Source organism: Ahaetulla prasina, chromosome 4 (assembly GCF_028640845.1).
Source record: "Ahaetulla prasina isolate Xishuangbanna chromosome 4, ASM2864084v1, whole genome shotgun sequence".
In the NCBI taxonomy this organism is placed as follows: Eukaryota; Metazoa; Chordata; class Lepidosauria; order Squamata; family Colubridae; genus Ahaetulla; species Ahaetulla prasina.
In genome coordinates this window covers 30,886,982-30,906,930 of record NC_080542.1, presented here as the reverse complement: position 1 = coordinate 30,906,930, position 19,949 = coordinate 30,886,982, and the positions used below count along the sequence as shown (strand labels likewise).

Sequence of the window (19,949 nt, the reverse complement as noted above, 5' to 3'; positions counted from 1 at the left end):
TAGATTTATTGAAAGATAGTCATTTCCCCAACATGGAGTTGGCAGTTCATGGGAACACAGCAGAAAATGCTTATTCTTCTTCCACATTTTGATGAAGAATATTCAGCCAAACAGAATATGGTGCTTTTTTTGACAAGGAAAGATAGAAGATCAGGCTCTGACAATTTACACAGGATTGACCAATGCAAATATTTTATCCCCTATAATCCCACTCAACCTGGCTGCATTTCTATCACACTGATTTCTCTGGGCCTGAAGGAGATATTTTAAAAGTTTCCTCAGTAAAATAATTAGAGAGAAAGCGTTATCAAAAAGCACTTTGATCTCTGACAAATTTCAATCTATTTCCCCATTTTGTTTCAGACAACTTCAAAGAAGATTCAAAGTTTGGTAAGTAATGGTCAGTCATATATTTTATATTATAAAAGTTCTTGAAATTATGTAGATATATTATTAAAACTGAAAGCAATACCAACTGATACTGTAACTGGCTGTAACAAGAAGATAGGAGGAAGAAAGAGTCTGAGCAACAATATCATCACTGTAATAAAGGTGAGATGTGTTTTCTTTTAGCACTGCAAATTTAGAGTTTTCAAATGTTGAATATGTTCCTACAAGAAAGAAATATGTAACATTATCTTCATCATCAACATTACCATCAAGTCGTAGTGTTCCAGGAAAAGAGTGTCAAGATACAAAAACTGACTGCCTAGAAAATGTTTACTACTAAATAGAAATAAAACAATTTCTGAAATAATTTCTGAAGTTGGCTTTTTCAACTTCAGCCACACAGATTTCTCTTCCTGGAAATAGCGTATTGTATGTAATGTAGTCTAACCTTAAATGAATAATTACTACATTATTTTTTACAGAAAAAGAAATAAATGAAATGAAACGTGGTAAGTGCTTTTTAAAAAATAGATATATTTTATCATCGTATTCATAACCGTCCTTTTTAAAGAGATGTTTGTGATAGTAGTGCAGCTTTCCTGTCAGCTTATGTACAGCATTCTAGTTTTCATTTTTTAAAAATGAAAAATGTTCAGGTGAAGCATCAGTAAATATCTGACTGCAGAATAAAAATAAATATATATTATTTTTAAACTTACTGAAGGAAAATAAAGAACTAATTTTACTGAAATTCAAAAAAATATGAGAGGAATCTTCTAAATGCAAAATAGCAATGCTTTCAAGTCACAACTGAGAAGGCTTTACTAAGGTTAGTTTTAGCAATTAATGCTCAAGGAAAAATGAAAGGCAGCCCTGACAAGTGGATCAGCTGCTTAACCACTTTTTTTTTAGTAATTAGGCACATTTTCAGGGGTGAAAAAGCAGATCCTCCCTTTTTTTCTTTTTTCTTTTTGTATGCTAAGGCATATCTATACTAAGCAACTTCTATCCTGTGTTGATTTATTTATTTATTTTATTTATTTATTTGTCAAGCATATATAAGATAACAGGTAAACGTATAAACATAATTTGGATACATGAAAAGAGTAAGTAAAAAGGAATATTAGGACAGGAATGGTAGGCATGCTGGTGCACTTATGCACGCCCCTTACAGACCTCTTAGGAACGGGGTGAGGTCAACAGAAGACAGCTTAAGGTTAAAGTTTGGGGAGTTTGGGGAAGAAACTACAGAGTCAGGTAGTGCATTCTGCTCATTGACCACTCTGTTACTGAAGTCATATTTTCTGCAATCGAATTTGGAGTGGTTTACCTTAAGTTTGTATCTATTGTGTGCTCGTGTATTATTACAGTTGAAGCTGAAGTAGTCATTGACAGGTAGGACATTGTAGCAGATAATTTTGTGCACTATGCTTAGGTCAGACCAAAGGCAGCGTAGTTCTAAATTGTCTAAGCCCAAAATTTGGAGTCTGGTGGCATAAGGTATTTTATTGCGGGTAGAGGAATGGAGGACTCTTCTCATTAAATATCTCTGGATTCTCTCGGTTGTATTTATGTCTGATATGCAATGCAGGTTCCAGATAGATGAGCTGTATTCAAGAATTGGTCTACCAAATGTAGTACAATATTATCAGAGAAGAAGCTACGCAAGATTAGGTTAACAACTCTTAATGCCTTTTTGGCAATGTTGTTACAGTGTTCACATGGGCATCTTACTCTCATACAGTGAGGAGAATTCCTGTGCTGGGCTTGAGAAATAATGAAATCAAAGATTCAGACTTAGTTTCTGCAGCCAATGAAGCACATAAATACCCCTACCATAATGTTTGGTAGCAAGAAAACCTGAATAGAGAGATAAACATAAGTAGCTGTTAGTATAACTATTCAGGCCTGAGTTGTGTTGTTTCTGCTATGTCTGAAGGTCATTATTATATTATGGTTGTCTTATCTGGTAGTTAAACAGAATATATGGGAGAGATAATAGAAAGCTGTAGACCTCAAGACTTTATAGGTTCAAATGTTTGAATTATGTGTTATTCAAAATATAAACAAAATTTATTGCATTTTAAGATATCTGGCAAGGAAAAATAATCATATTACTAACTAAAAAATCAAAATCACCAATTTTTTGGCAATGTTGTTATAGTGGGCTCTGGCACTTAGATTTTTAAAAATGAATCTCCAAGGTCCTTGACAGAGTGAGAGTCATCTACAAGGTCATGTCCATCTAATTTGTATTTTATGTTTTGATTTTTTCTGCCAATGTGAAAGACAGAGCATTTGTTGGTTGAGATTTGAAGTTGCCACTTGTTAGACCAATCTGACACATAGTCAAGGTTTTTTTGAAGGGTAGTTGCATTGTCGTGGTGTTGAATAATTTAACATCATCAGTGAAGAGAAGACAGTTGCTTTTAATATGATCGCAAAGGTCATTTATGTAAAGTATGAAGAGTGTTTGACCTAAAACACTGCCTTGGGGAACATCACTATTAATATGTACAGGATTTGATAGAGCACTTCCTATTTTGACCACTTGTTGTCTGTTTGACAAAAAGGCAGCTATCCATTTATGTAGGAGTCCAGAAATGCCATAGGATTTTAGTTTTAGAAGTAATTTGTTGTGTACCACTGAAAGCTTTACAGAAGTCTATGTAAACTGCATCTATTCCTTTGCCCTGATCAAGATGTATAGTCTATATGTTTTTGCAATGTAGTACTAGTAGATTACAGGATAATGTTTTTTCTGAAACCAAATTGTTTGTTAGAAAGTAGACTGTTTGTCTCTAAGTGGAGGATAATAGATTGGTTAATGATTGATTCCATGACTTTGCAGGTGACACAAGATAAAGAGATTGGTCTGTAATTTTCAACTAGGCTAGGGTCTCTCTTTTTGAAATAGGGATGACCTTGGCTTGTGACCATTGGAAGGGCAAGTTGCTGGTACTGAAAGATTTTTAAAAATTATGCTTAGAGGTTTTGCAATTGCAGCAGAAAGCTTTTTTAAGAAGTATGCACATAGTCCATCAGGTCCAATAGATAGAGATGGTTTTACATTGCACAGTGCCTTTTCAACATTGTCTTCTGTAAAATCAATATGTACAAGATCACCGTAATTGTCTCTAGTACGACAGGGAAATATTGTGTTGTTGCTGTTTACAAAGACTGAGCCAAAGAATGTGTTAAAGAGATTGGCTTTAACCAATAGTCAATACAGTCTTCGTTCTTTGGTCCTTTTAGGAGTGGGATGGATCTCAAGTCTTTAAGTTTGTTGTTTACAAAATTTATTTTTTTATTTATTTTATTTATTTTGTCACAACAGTATATATAAGCATAAGCATGAAATAACTATACAATATATAAGCATATATATAAGCATAAGTATATAATAACTATATTAATTGGATATAATGGAGGGAAACAATAGGACAGGAATGGTAGGCACGCTTGTGCTCTTATGCATGCATGGGGTAAGGTCAATAGTAGACAGTTTTTGGTTAAAGCTTTGGGGATTTGGGGAAGAGACCACAGAGTCAGGTAGTGCATTCCAGGCACTAACAACTGTGTTACTGAAGTCATATTTTCTGCAATCAAGATTGGAGCAGTTAACATTAAGTTTAAATCTGTTGTGTGCTCGTGTATTGTTGCAATTGAAGCTGAAGTAGTCTTTAACAGGAAGGACAATGTAATAGATGATTCTATGAGTTAAACTCAGGTCATGTCGAAGGCGGCGGAGTTCTAAGTTTTCTAAACCCAGGATTTCAAGTCTGGTGGCATAAGGTATTTTGTTGTATTCAGAGGAGTGGAGAACTCTTCTTGTAAAATATTTCTGGACACGTTCAATTGTATTGATGTCAGAAATGTGGTATGGGTTCCAGACAGGCAAGCTGTATTCAAGAATTGGCCTTGCAAATGTTTTATATGCTCTGGTTAGTAGTGTAGTGTTTCTGGAGAAGAAGCTACGCAAGATTAGGTTTACAACTCTTAAAGCCTTTTTTGCGATGTAGTTGCAGTGCACTTTGGCACTTAATCATTTGATATGAAAACTCCAAGGTCTTTAACAGGGAGTGGGTCATCTGTAAGGTAATATCCATCGAGCTTGTATTAGTGTTTAGATTCTTTTTTCCAATGTGTAAGACTAAGCATTTGCTGGTTGAGATTTGGAGTTCCCAAGTTTTAGACCAATCGGATACAAAATCAAGGTCTTTTTGAAGGGTAGCTGTATTGTTGGTGGTGTTAAATATTTTGACATCATCAGCAAAGAGAACACAATTACTTATAATATGGTCACAGAGATCATTAATGTATAATATGAAGAGTGTTGGTCCAAGAATGCTGCCTTGGGGAACGCCGCTATTGACAGGAACAGGATTTGATAGAGGACTGCCAATTTTGGCCACTTGTTGTCTATTTGACAGGAAAGCTGTTATCCAATTGTGGAGGAGTCCTGAGATGCCGTAGGATTTTAGTTCTAGGAGAAGTTTATCATGTACCACTGGTCAAAAGCTTTACAGAAGTCTATGTAAATTGCATCTAATTATTGCAATTAAAGCTGAAGTAGTCTTTAACAGGAAGGACATTACAATAGATGATTCTATGAGTTAAACTTAGGTCTTGTCGAAGGCGACGGAGTTCCAAGTTTTCTAAGCCTAGGATTTCAAGTCTGGTGGGATAAGGTATTTTGTTGTTTTCAGAGGAGTGAAGAACTCTTCTTGTAAAATATTTTTGGACATGTTCAATTGTATTGATGTCAGAAATGTGGTGAGGGTTCAAAACAGGCGAGCTGTATTCTAGAATTGGTCTAGCAAATGTTTTATATGCTCTGGTTAGTAGTGTAGTGTTTTTGGAAAAGAAGCTACGCAAGATTAGGTTTACAACTTTTAGAGCCTTTTTTGTGATGTAGTTGCAGTGAGCTTTGGCACTTAGATCATTTGATATGAAAACTCCAAGGTCTTTAACAGGGTGGGGATCATCTGTAAGGTAATGTCCATCAAGTATGTACTTAGTGTTTGGGTTCTTTTTTCCAATATGTAAGACTGAGCATTTGCTGGTTGAGATTTGGAGTTGCCAAGTTTTAGACCAAGCAGTTAGATGATCAAGGTCTTTTTGAATGGTAGATGTATTGTCTGTGGTGTTAAATAGTTTAACATCGTCAGCAAAGAGAACACAATTACTTGAGATATGGTCACAAAGATCATTTATGCATAGTATGAAGAGTATTGGTCCAAGAACGCTGCCTTGAGGAACGCCACTCTTGACAGGAACAGAATTTGATAGAAAGCTTTTTTAAGAAGTATGCACATAGTCCATCAAGTCCAATAGATAGGAATGGTTTCAGTTTGCGAAGAGCTTTTTCAACATTATCTTTTGTGAAATCTATATGTGTTAGGTCATTGTACTCATTGTTGGTACGATTGGGGAATATCGGATATGAGCCATTACTGTTAACAAAGACTGAGCCAAAGAATGTGTTAAACAGGTTTGCTTTAACTGTTTCATCATTATATTCTTTGCCGTTAGATTCTTTTAGTGGTGGAATGGATCTCGAGTCATTAAGTTTGCTGTTCACAAAATTATAAAAAGCACGATTGGAATTTGTGCGCAGGTTTTCTTCTTGCTTGGTGTGGTAATTGGTGCATTCAATTTTTATTTGGTTGCATATATTTCTGTAGCGGTTTTTGAAATTAGCTACATAGCCCTTTTTGTTTCTTCTCCAGAGGGATTTTTTTTTTGATTGAAGCTTTTTTATTTATATGGGTAATTTGTTTTTTCTGATTTTGGTGGTGGTTTGTGGTACGTAAAGTTTAATGACTCTATTGACTTCAAGTAGTAAAACTCTATAGTGGTCTTCAGCAGTGATAGGGGTTAAGAATAGATTTTGCCAGTCAAGAAATGGTAGATCGGTGTTTATAAGGTCATAGTTGGCTTTTTTGAAATTGTAGTTTGGAATACCATTATTATGACTATTTTTGTAAGGGCGTATATTGAGACAAAAGTCAATCATGCTGTGGTCACTGTTGGAAAAGGGTTCTTTTATTTGTAGTCCATAAATTGAGTTTGTGTTGTTGCAGAAGATGAGGTCCAGGTAGTTGTTGAGTCTTGTATTGTTAGTTACTAGTTGTTCAAGACCTAGATTTGTAACAGTGCTGTAAAGGGTAGTATGGATAGGTTCAGTTGTACATTCATTTGTTTTCCAGTTAATAAGAGGTAGATTGAGGTCACCCAGGAAGACGAGAGGATATGGGCAAGAGGTAGACCATGTTATTAGTGTGGTTAACATGTTCTCATGTTTGATATCATAGTCAGGGGCTCTGTAGCATAGTAAGAATCGAAGCGTGATGTTGAGGGACAATAGTTTCAGGAAGAGCAAGTTTATGTGCAACTTGAATATTTTTTAGATTCAGTGACTTTTTGTAAAAGATAGCCACTCAACCTCCTTTGCAGGTTTCACGATCTGACCGAAAAACATGATACTCTTTGTCTGAAATAATGGAGTCAGGGAGGGATGAGTTTAGCCATGTTTCGCATACGAATATAATGGAATCAGGGAAGGATGGCTGAACTCATCCCTCCCTGACTCCATTATTTCAGTACCATTGTTTAACATGAAGATAAATTCAGGCAATTTGTTTACAATGCTTCTTGCATTTATCAATTTGCATTTAAGATCTGCAGTGTTTGGTGTAGAGGAAATAAGGGGCGTTTATACCTAGTTTTGAATGACAGTTGGTTGGAGGTTCGGATTGACAAATGGTTGGAGGTTGTTTGGTTGGACAATGGATGGTTGAAGGTTCTGTATGACAGGTGGTTGGAGGTTGGTTGGTTGAACTACAGTTGGTTAAACAATGCATGGTTGGAGGTTCTGTACGATGGGTGGTTGTATATTATATAATTATATATAATATATAATTATTATATAATATATTAATTATAGAATTATAGAATTATAGAAGGCACAGGTGGATTTTGTGCGTAGAAGGTTTTCTTCTTGCTTGATGTGATAATTGGTGCATTCAGTCTTTATTTGTTGGCATAAGTTTTTGTAGCAGTTTTTGAAGTTAGCTACATAGTTAGTTTTGTTTTTTCATCAAAGACATTTTTTTCTGGATTGTAATTTTCTTATTGTTCTTGGTAGTTTATTTTTTCTGGTTTCTGGTGGGATATTAGTGGCACGTAAAGTTTACTGATTCTTTTGATTTCACGCAAGAAAAATGTTGTAATGTTCAACAGCAGTATTACAGCCAGATAATTGAATTTGCCACTCAAGATACAAGAGTTCATTGACTATGAGATCATAGTTGGCTTTTTTAAAGTTATAACTGGGAATCCCATTATTATGATGATTTTATGATGTCAGCTTCACTCTAAAGTGGCTTAAAGACAATTCTGTCTGGATAGAACTTGGCAACAGCTTTCAACTTTATTAGTTTGGATTGTTGTCTACCAGACTAACAGAGTTGGAAGAGACTTGGAGGTCTTCTTGTCCCTGCTCAGGCAGGAAACTCTATACCATTTCAGACAAATTATTGTCTAATCTCTTCTTTAAAAATCCCAGTGGTGTAGCATTCACAACTTCTGGAAGCAAGTAGTTCTGCTGATTAATTGTTCTAACTATCAGGAAATTTCTCCTTAGTTCTAGGTTGCTTCTCTCCTTGATTAGTTTCCATCCATTGCTTCTTGTCCTGCCTTCAGGTGCTTCGGAGAACAGCTTGTCTCCCTCTTCTTTGTGGCAACCTCTGAGATATTGGAACACTGCTATCATGTCACCTCTAATCAGCAGTGGGTTTCACATTTTGTTACTACTGGTTCACCACACATGTGCATTCTCGCTTTGCACACACACGCACCTTTCACACATGCATTTTGCAGTTCCCTGCACACATGCACACTTTCTACACATGTGCCTGGCCTTCCACGCATGTGTCAAGCCTGAAAAACATGCCTAAATAGGACAGCATAGTGCCTGGGCAACCACCCACAATCTCCACTACCGGTTTACCCAAACAGGTCCAAACCGGCTGAATACCACCTCTACCTCTAATCCTTCTTTTCATTAAAGTTCCAGCAACTATTCTTTATATGTTTTAGCTTCCAGTCCCCTAATCATCTTTATTGTTCTTTTCTGCACTCTTTCTAGAGTCTCAACATCTTTTTTACATTGTGGTGACCAAAGCTGATTGCAGTATTCCAGATGTGGTCTGACCAAGGCATTATCAAGTGGTATTAACATTCACGTGATCTTGACTCTATCCCTATTTGTGTAGCCTAGAACTATGTTAGCTTTTTTGGCATACTGTGGCATACTGCTCACTCATATTTAAATAATTGTCCATTAGTACTCTAAGAACCCTCTCACAGTAGTTACTATTGACGGGTACCACATATACTGTACCTGTGCATTATTTTTTTCTTTCCTAAATGTAGAATCTTACTTTTTTCACCACTGAATTTCATTTTGTTAGATAGTGCCCAATGTTCAAGTCTTTCGTTCTGTATCTTAAGCCTACCTCTTGGAGTATTCCTCCCACCTTGCTGTCATCTGCAAATTTGATGAGTTCCCATCTATCCTCTCATCCAAATTATTAATGAAGATGTTGAATGATACAGGGCTAACACAGAGACTTGGGGTACCCCAGTCCATACTACCTTCCATGCAGATGCAGTTCCAATGTGAGGATTAATGTTGAGTGCAGTTGGTCAGCCAGTTGCAAATCCATCTGGTAGTGATGCTGTTAACCCATATTTTCTATCTTATCAAGTGGTAGTAGTAGTTGTTGTTGTTAGTTGCAAAGTCGTGTCCGACCCTTCACGACCCCATGGACAACGTTCCTCCAGACCTTCCTGTCCTCTACCATCCTCTGAAGTCCATTTAAACTCATGCCTACAGCTTCAGTGACTCCATCCAGCCACCTCGTTCTCTGTTGTCCCCTTCTTCTTTTGCCCTCAATCTTTCCCAGCATTAGGCTCTTCTCCAGTGAGTCCTTCCTTCTCATTAGGTGGCCAAAATATTTCAGTTTCATCTTCAGGATCTGATCTTCTAACGAGAAGTCAGGGTTGATCTCCTCTAGAACTGACTTGTCTGATCACCTTGCAAGTCCAAGGGACTCGCAGGAGTCTTCTCCAGCACCAGTGTTCAAAGGCCTCGATTCTTTGGCACTCAGTCTTTCTTATGGTCCAACTTTCCCAGCCATATTTTGCAACTGGTAAAACCATTGCCTTGACTATACGCACTTTTGTTGGCAGGGTGGTGTCTCTGCTTTTTAGTACGCTGTCTAGATTTGCCATAGCTTTCCTCCCCAGGAGCAAGCATCTTTTAATTTCTTGGCTGCAGTCCCCATCTGTGGTGATCTTGAAGCCCAGGAAAATAAAATTTGTCACTACCTCCATTTCTTCCCCATCTATCTGCCAGGAATTGAGAGGGCCAGATGCCATGATTTTAGTTGAGTTTAATGTTGAGTTTCAAGCCAATTTTTGTACGCTCCTCCTTCACCAGCATCAAGAGGCTCTTTAGTTCCTCTTCGCTTTCTGCCATTAGAGTGGTATCATCTGCATATCTGAGGTTGTTGATATTTCTCCCGGCAATCTTTATTCCAATTTTTGATTCATCTAGCCCCGCCTTTCTCATGATGTGCTCTGCATATAATAGACAGGGTATAGTATACAGCCTTGCCGGACTCCTTTCCCAATTTAGAACCAATCAGAGGTTCCATGTCCAGTTCTCACTGTTGCTTCTTGACCCGCATACAGGTTTCTCAAGAGACAAATGAGATGGTCTGGTACTCCCATCTCTTTAAGAACTTGCCACAATTTGTTGTGATCCCCACAATCAAAGGCTTTAGCATAGTCAATGAAGCAGAAGTAGATGTTTTTCTGGAACTCCCTAGCTTTCTCCATGATCCAGCGTCTGTTGGCAATTTGATCTCTAGTTCCTCTGCCTCTACGAAATCCTGCCTGTACTTCTGGTAGTTCTCGATCCACATACTGCTGGAGCCTAGCTTGTAGGATTTTAAGCATAACCTTACTAGCATGTGAAATGAGTGCAATGGTGTGATAGTTTGAACATTCTTTGGCATTGCATTTCTTTGGAATTGGAATGTAAACTGACCTTTTCCAATCCTGTGGCCATTGTTGAGTTTTCCAAATTTGCTGGCAAATTGGGTTTAACACTTTTACTGCCTTGTCTTTTAAGGTTTTGAATAGCTCAGCTGAAATACTGTCTCCTCCACTAGCTTTGTTGTTGCTCAGATTTCCTAAGGCCCATTTGACTTCATATTCTAGGATGTCTGGCTCAAGGTCAGTGACCACCCCATCGTGGTTATCAGGGATGTTAAGCTCATTCTTGTATAGTTCTTCTGTGTAATTTTGCCTCCTCTTCTTAATCTCTTCTGCCTCTGTTAAATCCCTGCCATTCTGGTCCTTTATCATGCCCATCTTTGCATGAAACGTTCCCTTCATATCTCCAATTTTCTTGAAGAGATCTCTGGTCCTCCCTATTCCCCATTTTGCTTTCTTGCATTTCTTTTTCTTTGGGATGGTTTTAGTTGCTACCTCTTATACAATGTTGCGAACCTCTGTCCATAGTTCTTCAGGCACTCTGTCTATCAGATCTAATTCCTTAAATCTATTTGTCACCTCTACTGTATATTCATCAGGGATATGATTTAGTTCATACCTTTGTGGCCTGGTGCTTTCCCCTATTTTCTTCACTTTAAGCCTAAATTTTGCAAGAAGAAGCTCATGATCTGAGCCACAGTCAGCTCCTGGTCTTGTTTTTACTGACTGTATAGAAGTCTCCATCTTTGGCTGCAGAGCACATAGTCAATCTGATTTCTCTGTTGACCATCTGGTGATGTCCATGTGTAGAGTCCCAACGAAGCTGTTGAAGTGCTGTCCCGGTGCTTGGAAGCCGTACGGGTCTGGATGGGGAGAAACAGACTCAAGCTCAATCCCTCCAAGACTGTGAATGCCGGCACCCTGGTACAGTCAGCTGCAACTGCGGCTGACTGTTGGGGGTGAGTTGTTGGCCCCAATGGAAAGGGTGCACAACTTGGGTGTCCTCCTGGATGGGCGGCTGTCATTCGATGATCATCTGGCGGTTGTCTCCAGGAGGGCCTTTTACCAAGTATGCTTGGTCCGCCAGTTGCGCCCCTTCCTTGACCGGGATGCCTTATGCACGGTCACTCACGCTCTGGTTACATCTCGTTTGGACTATTGCAATGTTCTCTACATGGGGCTGCCCTTGAAGTGCACCCGGAGGCTGCAGCTAGTCCAAAATGCAGCTGCGCGAGTAGTAACGGGAGCCACTCATTGCTCCCATGTAACACCACTACTACGCAGTCTGCACTGGCTTCCTGTGGTCTTTCGGGTGCGCTTTAAGATTTTGGTTACCACCTTTAAAGCGTTCCATGGCTTAGGGCCCGGGTACTTACGGGACCACCCGCTGTTACCTCATGCCTCCCACCGACCCATATGCTCACACAGAGAGGGTCTTCTCAGGGTGCGGTCCGCCAAACAATGTCGGCTGGCGGCCCCCAGGGGTAGGGCCTTCTCTGTGGGAGCTCCTATGCTTTGGAACGAACTTCCCCCTGGTTTACGCAAGTGCCTGATCTTCGGACTTTTCGCCGTGAGCTGAAAACGCATTTATTTATCCAAGCGGGACTGGATTAAAAGTTTCACTTAATTTTAACTGGGGTTAATTATTAATTTTTAGGTAATGGGGTTTTATCATTTTAACTGTAATTTTAAATTCTGGCCTATTTAAATTAGTTTTTTAATTAGTTTTTATTGTGTATGATTTCTGTATTTTATCTGGCTGTAAACCGCCCTGAGTCCTTCGGGAGATAGGGCAGTATAAAAATTTGATTAAATAAATAAATAAATAAATAAATAAAATAGAGTCGTCTCTTAGGTTGTTGGAAAAGAGTGTTTGCTATGACCTTCGTATTATCTTGACAGAATTCTATCAGCCTGTGCCCTGCTTCATTTTGTACTCCAAGGCCAAACTTGCCTGTTATTCCGGTAATCTTTTGGCTTCCTACTTTAGCATTCCAATCTCCCATGACGATAAGGACATCATTTTTTGGTGTTAATTCTATCAGGTGCTCTAGGGCTTCATAGAACCGGTCAATTTCATCCTCTTCAGCACCAATGGTTGGGGCATAGACTTGAACTACTGTGTTATTGAATGGTTTGCCTTGGAATCGAACTGAGATCATTCTGGCATTTGGGGGATTGTATCCCAGTATTGCTTTTCCTATTCTTTTATTGATTATGAATCCCATTTCTTCTAAGGGATTCTTGCCCACAGTAGTATACCTGATGGTCATCTGAATTAAATTCGCCAATTCCTGTCCACTTTAGTTCACTGATTCCTAAGATGTCGATGTTCAGTCTTGTCATCTCTTGTTTGACCACATCCAGCTTGCCTTGATTTATGGATTTTACATTCCAGGTTCCTATGGAGAAAAAATCTTTACAGCATCAGATTTTCCTTTCACCACCAGATACATCCACAGCTCAGCATCCTTTCGGCTTTGGCCCAGTCGCTTCATTCTTTCTGGTGCTACTAGTAATAGCCCTCTGCTCTTCCCCAGTAGCACATTGGACACCTTCCCAACTGAGGGGCTCATCTTCCGGCATCATATCTTTTTTTCCTTTTTTGTACTTTCCATGGGGTTTTCATGGCAAAGATACTGGAGTGGTTTGCCATTTCCTTCTCCAGTGGTTCACGTTTTGTCAGAACTCTCCACTATGACTTGTCCGTCTTGGGTGTCCCTGCACAGCATAGCTCATAGCTTCATTGAGCTACGCAAGCCCCTTCGCCACCACAAGGCAGTAATCCATGAAGGGGATCAAATGGTAGGTTGTGGTCTATTTTATCAAATGCCTTACTGAAGTCCAAATAAAAATATCCACAGCATTTCTCTGGTCCACTAATTTTGTCATTTTGTCAAAGAATGCAATAAGATTTGATCTGCCATGATCTGTTTTTGACAAACCCATATTGGCTTTTGGTTATGACTTTGTTTGCCTCTATGTGTTTGCTGATTCATTGTTTGATTATCTTTTCCAGAATCTTCCCAGGTTTGAGTTTAGGCTGATAGGTCTGTAATTTCCTGGAATACATCTTTTTAAAGTGCCAAGAGGTACTACAACAACAACAACACAGTCCTTACTAGCTTTCTTGAGTATCTTAACAATGCATCTCTTTTCTCTGCTGGTAGTATCACTAGAAGATAACTCACCTCTTTCAAAATCTCCACATCCTTTCCAGTGGTGGGTTTCAAAAAATTTTACTACTGGTTCTGTGGGCATGGCTTGGTGGGCATGGCAGGGGAAGGATACTGCAAAATCCCCATTTCCTCCTGATCAGCTGGGACTGGGGGCGGGGCCAGTCAGAGGTGGTATTTACCAGTTCTCTGAACTACTCAAAATTTCCGCTACTAGTTCTCCAGAACTGGTCAGAACCTGCTGAATACCATCTCTGATCCTTCCCTAATTTGACATCTGTTACAATTGAATCACCAACCAGAAGATGGGTTCTCTTTTTAGATACCTTGCTCTTTTCACATGGGCTATGTGTAAAACCTGATTCACACTTTCCCCTATCCAAAACAATTTTTTCATTTCGGACCATGGTCTATTTGGGAATAGTTTTGTACTTTTCTAGCATATTGGTGTTTTTTTAATGGGCAGACACTAACTGTAGACACTATTTTAGACAGTGTGCTGGTTAGAGTAAGAAAGTAAGAACCGTACCTTTAAGGGATTGCTTTTAAGAAATGTAGTTTTATCTCATGTGGTCACATCTATGTTTCTGATTGGCCACTGGGTCAGACCTTTGATTGGCTGCCAGGTTAACCTGCTATGTGTAGATTAGCAGAGTTTTTAAATTTCAACCCAACTGGGAGTTCTTTTGCTCCCTCAACATGGAAACAAACTACCTCGTTTCACCTATATGAATTGGGAACAGATTATATGCACCTCAGAAGAATCTCTTCAGTGACTGTGAATTATTGTTTAGAGAATGCCTGAAGAATAAAAGTAATCTGCATTGATACCCTTTCCGTGGAGTTTATTTGTTCTGTGCCAAGCAATCTGCTGTTTGAAACAAAACAGAGAGAAACAAAGTAATACACATTCTAAATAGCAAAAACAAGTATCAGTTTGGACCAAACCTATAGATCCAATTTCAATCTTGTTACTGAATTAACAGCTTCAGGGAAATTATTATTTTTTTGTATAAATTATTGGCATTGCTGGTATAAGTAGTCTTCCTTTGTTTTGTTTTCTTTGATTTAACATAAGTACATATGCTTTAATAAATGAGAGTATATCATAGACGAAATGTCTTCTGGTTTTAGTGAACCTGCAAATGTGGGGAACAGCCACCAGGAAATCTGTTCATTTATTTATTTTCTTCTAGTTATGAACACCAAGCTTTCAATTTTAAAAAATCCTACAAGGGTTCAAATTTAAACTTTCGTATCTACTATCTTCTTCCTATCTACTATTTCGTTCACATCTACTAATCAAAGCAAAATGCTTATTCTAATTTTATTGCTTGTAAAAGGAGATAGAGAATCTGTCAATATAGATATATTGGACTGAGTGGTAAGCATGGTTCAGTTGAAGGGGTGGTCCTATACAAAGTGGCCCTTGACATACTGAGATTAACATTTACCCAATTGAAAACTGAGCAAAAAGACACAGGAGCAATACACAGGGAAGAAATGTTTACTTTTGAAACAAAACTAGAAAATGTGCATAGTGATAGTTTTTAGTGGGAATGCTATATCAATAGAGGATGAGCTCATCCATTTCAGCCCCCCAGAAAGGATTTCTAATAAATTCTAGAGGTAAAGTTTCTTCTTCTTTCACTTCTCAAGACTTCACATCCAAGAACCAAGAATGACAGAAATATTTAGTTATCTTTTGTATTTTCAGAAAAACGAAATAGAAATACTAAGGTTGAAAAAAGAAGAAACTGTCACAAAACTGCTAAAGGATTGCATTCAATGCATAGTGAGATTCAATAGAAATTGAAAGAAAACTATGATCGCTTACATTGAAGAGAATCTACTGTATCCATTTGGCCCCTATTTATCTTAAATCCCATCAAAATGATTTGTATTCAATTTATCAGATTGCTTAACTCTACCCAGAAGCATTGCATCGTCTTAAGGAGCCCTAGTATAGCAGGAAGCAAACATGTTCATAAATAATTCATTTTGTGCACTTTGGATTTAATAATGAAATGATTTTATCCAAAAGGTCAAATAGAAGGATGGATCCTTTCCCTGCTTTGGGAAAAGGCGGGTGGGTTTTATCTATCCCATGTACATATAAATATAAAAATAGCATAGCTAGAGGAATGTTTTATTAACGTGATTTGATCTTATAACATTTCATTATTATTCTTTTCAGAACGAAATAAGACCAAATTTGATATTGGTAAGATGGGAATGTTTTCCTTCCTCTTATTTCCTTTATATATGTGGATGGTGTTGTCTGCTATATTTGGAAGATTCTGATAATACTTTTTTTAATTAAAAAAAAGCCTCCTGAATCAGGAGTCAAACTTCAGATCAGGGGTGAAATGCTGCCAGTTCAGACCAGATCGCCCGATCCAGTAGTGATGGCGGCGGGTGGTTCAGAGAACTGGTAGCAAAACTCCCTGCCCCAGCTGAGCAGCGTGATCATCAGAGGGGTTTTTTTTTACTTTTAAAAGCATTTTTTCTTCGACCGAAAAAATGTTTTTAAAAGTAAAAAAAAAAAGCCTGATGATCACACGGCTCAACTGGGATCATCAGAACCTGTTAAAAGCATTTTTTTCTACAACCTCTTCTTCCAAAGAGGTTGTAAAAAAAAAGCTTTTAAAAGGCTCCTCTGGCGATCCCAGCTGAGTTGCCTGATTGCCAGAACCTTTTAAAAGCATTTTTTACAACTCTTCAGCCGAAGAGGTTGTAGAAAAAATGCTTCTAAAAGATTCTGGCGATCAGGCAACTCAGCTGGGATTGTCAGAACACTTTAAAAGCTTTTTTTCCTCTGGCGATCCCAGCTGAGTTGCTTGATCATCACATTACTCCCACCACCAAGCCACTCCCACAGAACCGGTAATAACAAATTTTACATTCACTCCTGCTTCAAATGCATTTCAAATTGCACTTACCATTATAAGAACATTTTAAGTATTTGGAAAATGTGTGTGAGAGGGGGGGGGAGGGTGTGTGTGTGTGTGTGAGAGAGAGAGAGAGAGAGAGAGAGAGATAACAGATTTCAGCAGCAGCAGATTCCATTATTACAAACCATGCAACTGAAATCTATCCATCTACTATATTATCATTTTCATGTGAGCTGACCATTTCTGTTCATACCAGACTGATTTAGACTAATACGATTTCAATCGTGTACAATAATTTTGAAGTATTTGCATTTTCAAATTCTCCCCTTCCTGAAAATGGGTAAGATCACTGACATTTCTTGATGATTAACACATTTTTACCTATTACCAGATTGTTGCTGACAAGCATGCCTTTTCAGAGAAGTTGGTTATAACAATAAAAATAAAATTTCTTATACATGTAATCTTTGTTGTAGAAATTGACCAGATGACAAATGAAGGAGGTGAGTATTGTTTTAAATAAGGAGTAATCAAAAATGTTTTGTGTAATTATGAAACTTGAACCTTTCTTAATCCTTTCGTACATATGAGCCATGCTTACTAGCATTATTAAACAGCTATCCTTTAAAATACTCTTGGGAAATAGAAATGTAAAAAAATTATTGGCCAGTTGTCCAGAAGATTCCAATTTTATTTCAAGATCATTTGTTGGGTAAACGATTCAACTAGCAGAAAGTGATAAAGAAATATAAAATTAATTTGCCAATTTCCAACTAAGACCTATGTTAGAGAATTGAGCAGAGGTGTCCAAATGAAGTCCAAGACATTGATATGAACTTGTAGTTTTATATAAATAAATATATTACATATTTATATATTATAAATATATTTACAGCAAATAAGATAATCAGGCAAACAGGAGCATCATCAGGTAAATCAGCATAGCAGGAACATCATGAAGTAAATTAGAAAGCATTCAGGGCACACACAGGGAAAAAGATGGGGAAAAAGGGAAACTCCACATCCACAGCATCCAATCACAGCACAGATTGCCTCATTCGGGAGCCAGCAAACTACAATCAACCAAATACATTCTGGCTCACTACATAATCCCACTGCTCCAGCTATTAAATCAGGGGTGGTATTCACTTACTTTCACTACTGGTTTGCAATTGTGCTTGTACTGGTTTGCAATTGTGAGTAAGTGTGCCTCCTTCATGCATGCACAGAGCCTGTGCAGAGGGTCAAAAACGGGACATGATGATGTCCGGGCGGGTGCGTGGAGCCTCCTGCCGCCGATGCTACCGGATCGCGTGATCTGGACAGAGCCAGAAGAATTTCACCACTTTATTAAATGTAGATATCTTAACAAACTATAGTAAAACTTGTTATATAGGCTTCCATTCAGTGGACTTAAGATGAAACAGACAATGTTGATTTTTCTTTCATATTATATAATTTATGCCAATGTAACATAATTTGTTAAGTTTGTATTCATCTTATGCAAATTCTGTAAATTTACATAACTATAATAAATTTGCATGAAATGCACAAAAGAGCACAAATAAACTATTATGGTATTACTTTGTTTCTTCATAAGAAAGTAAACGTTTAATTTTTGAAATTATCCAAGAGGAGAATAACTCGTATATGTTCTTTTAAACATATATACTGTTATTAATGTTTACTAAAAACCAAATGTTTCATTTTATCCCCGTCTCACAATATTAGAACTCAAGGCCATTCTTTGAAGCAAATTATGAGCTGATTAGAATCTAAAAAAGGAAATATTTCTCTGTGCAATTCATAGAAACTTGGTTTTTATGTGTCTGTTTTAATCTTTCCCATTTCTACTGTGTGTGTATATATATATAATGAATCTTGTAAATCTTGATGAACCTTGTAAAAAACCAGCACCTTATCATTATGTGTGTGTGTCTGTATTGAGTGTGTGCATGCTTCTGTGTGTGTGTGTGTGTATGTGTGTGTGTGTTACATATGTATTATATATATATGAAATTTGGCATAGTTCATTTTATCAGAATGATTCTTAAAAAAGTAAAAAATCATACTCAAATTAACAAATTAATAAAAGAAACCAAAAGATAATTCAATGTCATCAACTAGCATTCCCCTTGTTATCATCCAAATTTTCAACTGCTTTTAAAACTATTACATACCCAGAATTGGTAAGTGGTTTGGTAAATGGAACAAAATCTTGGCTTAGGCACTTATTTTCTTTGTTAATTTATCTTAATGATTCATTATACTGATTCAAGCAATTGTTTTATAGCTATTGCTGATATCAAGGAACGTTCAGGTAAGAGAAAACTCATAATATACTTATGGTAAAGGGACCAAGGATTGAATTTGCAGGTGAAAAGGAATTAAGGTATAATCATAACTTTCTCTATGGTAATAAGTTGTATCAATATTGCAAGAAATAGCTCTTTGTTAATTTATTTCTGATCTAATTTATTTTATTTAGGTCTACAGTTATATATACCTTTATAACTTGTCCTTTACTCTAAAAAACAAAAACAGCATGGCTAATTGAAATAATTTTCTATTCCAGAAAAATGCACAGAAGAACTAGGTAAGCTAATTTATTTTTTAAAAGTCCACATTAATCTAATCTAGAGCCGTGGCAGTGCCGTGATTAGAATGCAGTACTGCAGGTTAGACTGTTTCTGCTGATTGAGGAATGCCAGCACTTTGGCAGTTCAAGTCTCAGCAACTCAAGGTTGACTCAGCCTTCCATCCATCAGTAAAATGGGGACCCAGATTGTTGGGGCAATATGCAGACCCTGTAAACTGCTTAAAGCATTGTGGTATATAAGTCTATTGCTAAGGAGATTTTAAACTAAAAAATGATTTACACCTCACTATGGTAATGAATTTTATTGAGCAATATTTCTCAGAAAACAGTTCTCTGACACAAACTTTCTCAGAATTTTGCACAACCCTCTGAACTTATGATAATTTTAACCTATTATTTTGGAGCACATTCATTAATGCAAAACCCTCCAATATAGAAGATAACACTATTGTGCTTCATAATCCAAGAACTAATGTTAATGTTTACTATTCTCTCTTCACACAAATTTTCTTGCTTAAGAACTCTGTATATGCTTTGTATATACTTTAAATATACATTATCTATATAAGTTAAACACAACAACTCCATAAGATACATATCACCCTCAGATTCTTTTGGGCCAGAATTTTTTATATTTAAAATAAAGAAACCATATTTAATTGTATAGTGCAGCAACTTTCCCACACCTACTTTCCCATCATACCAAGAAAGCATCCAAGGAAGCTGTACATGGGATAGAAGCAGTCTAAAGGGCACACTGGGTGAGGCAAGGCTTACAGCCATAGGTTCAAAGTACAATGTAACTTTTTTCAGAAACTGAGC

At 37.4% G+C, this 19,949-nt stretch overlaps 1 long non-coding RNA gene across 1 annotated transcript; it reads left to right on the top strand.

Annotated features, from left to right (window-relative positions):
* The first annotated feature begins 362 nt into the window (after positions 1-362).
* Positions 363-18,848, top strand: LOC131198494 (uncharacterized). Its single transcript, XR_009155092.1, has 5 exons — positions 363-390; positions 873-899; positions 15,832-15,858; positions 17,005-17,031; positions 18,822-18,848. It is a non-coding gene; the product is annotated as an uncharacterized LOC131198494 (long non-coding RNA).
* The last annotated feature ends 1,101 nt before the right edge of the window (positions 18,849-19,949 follow it).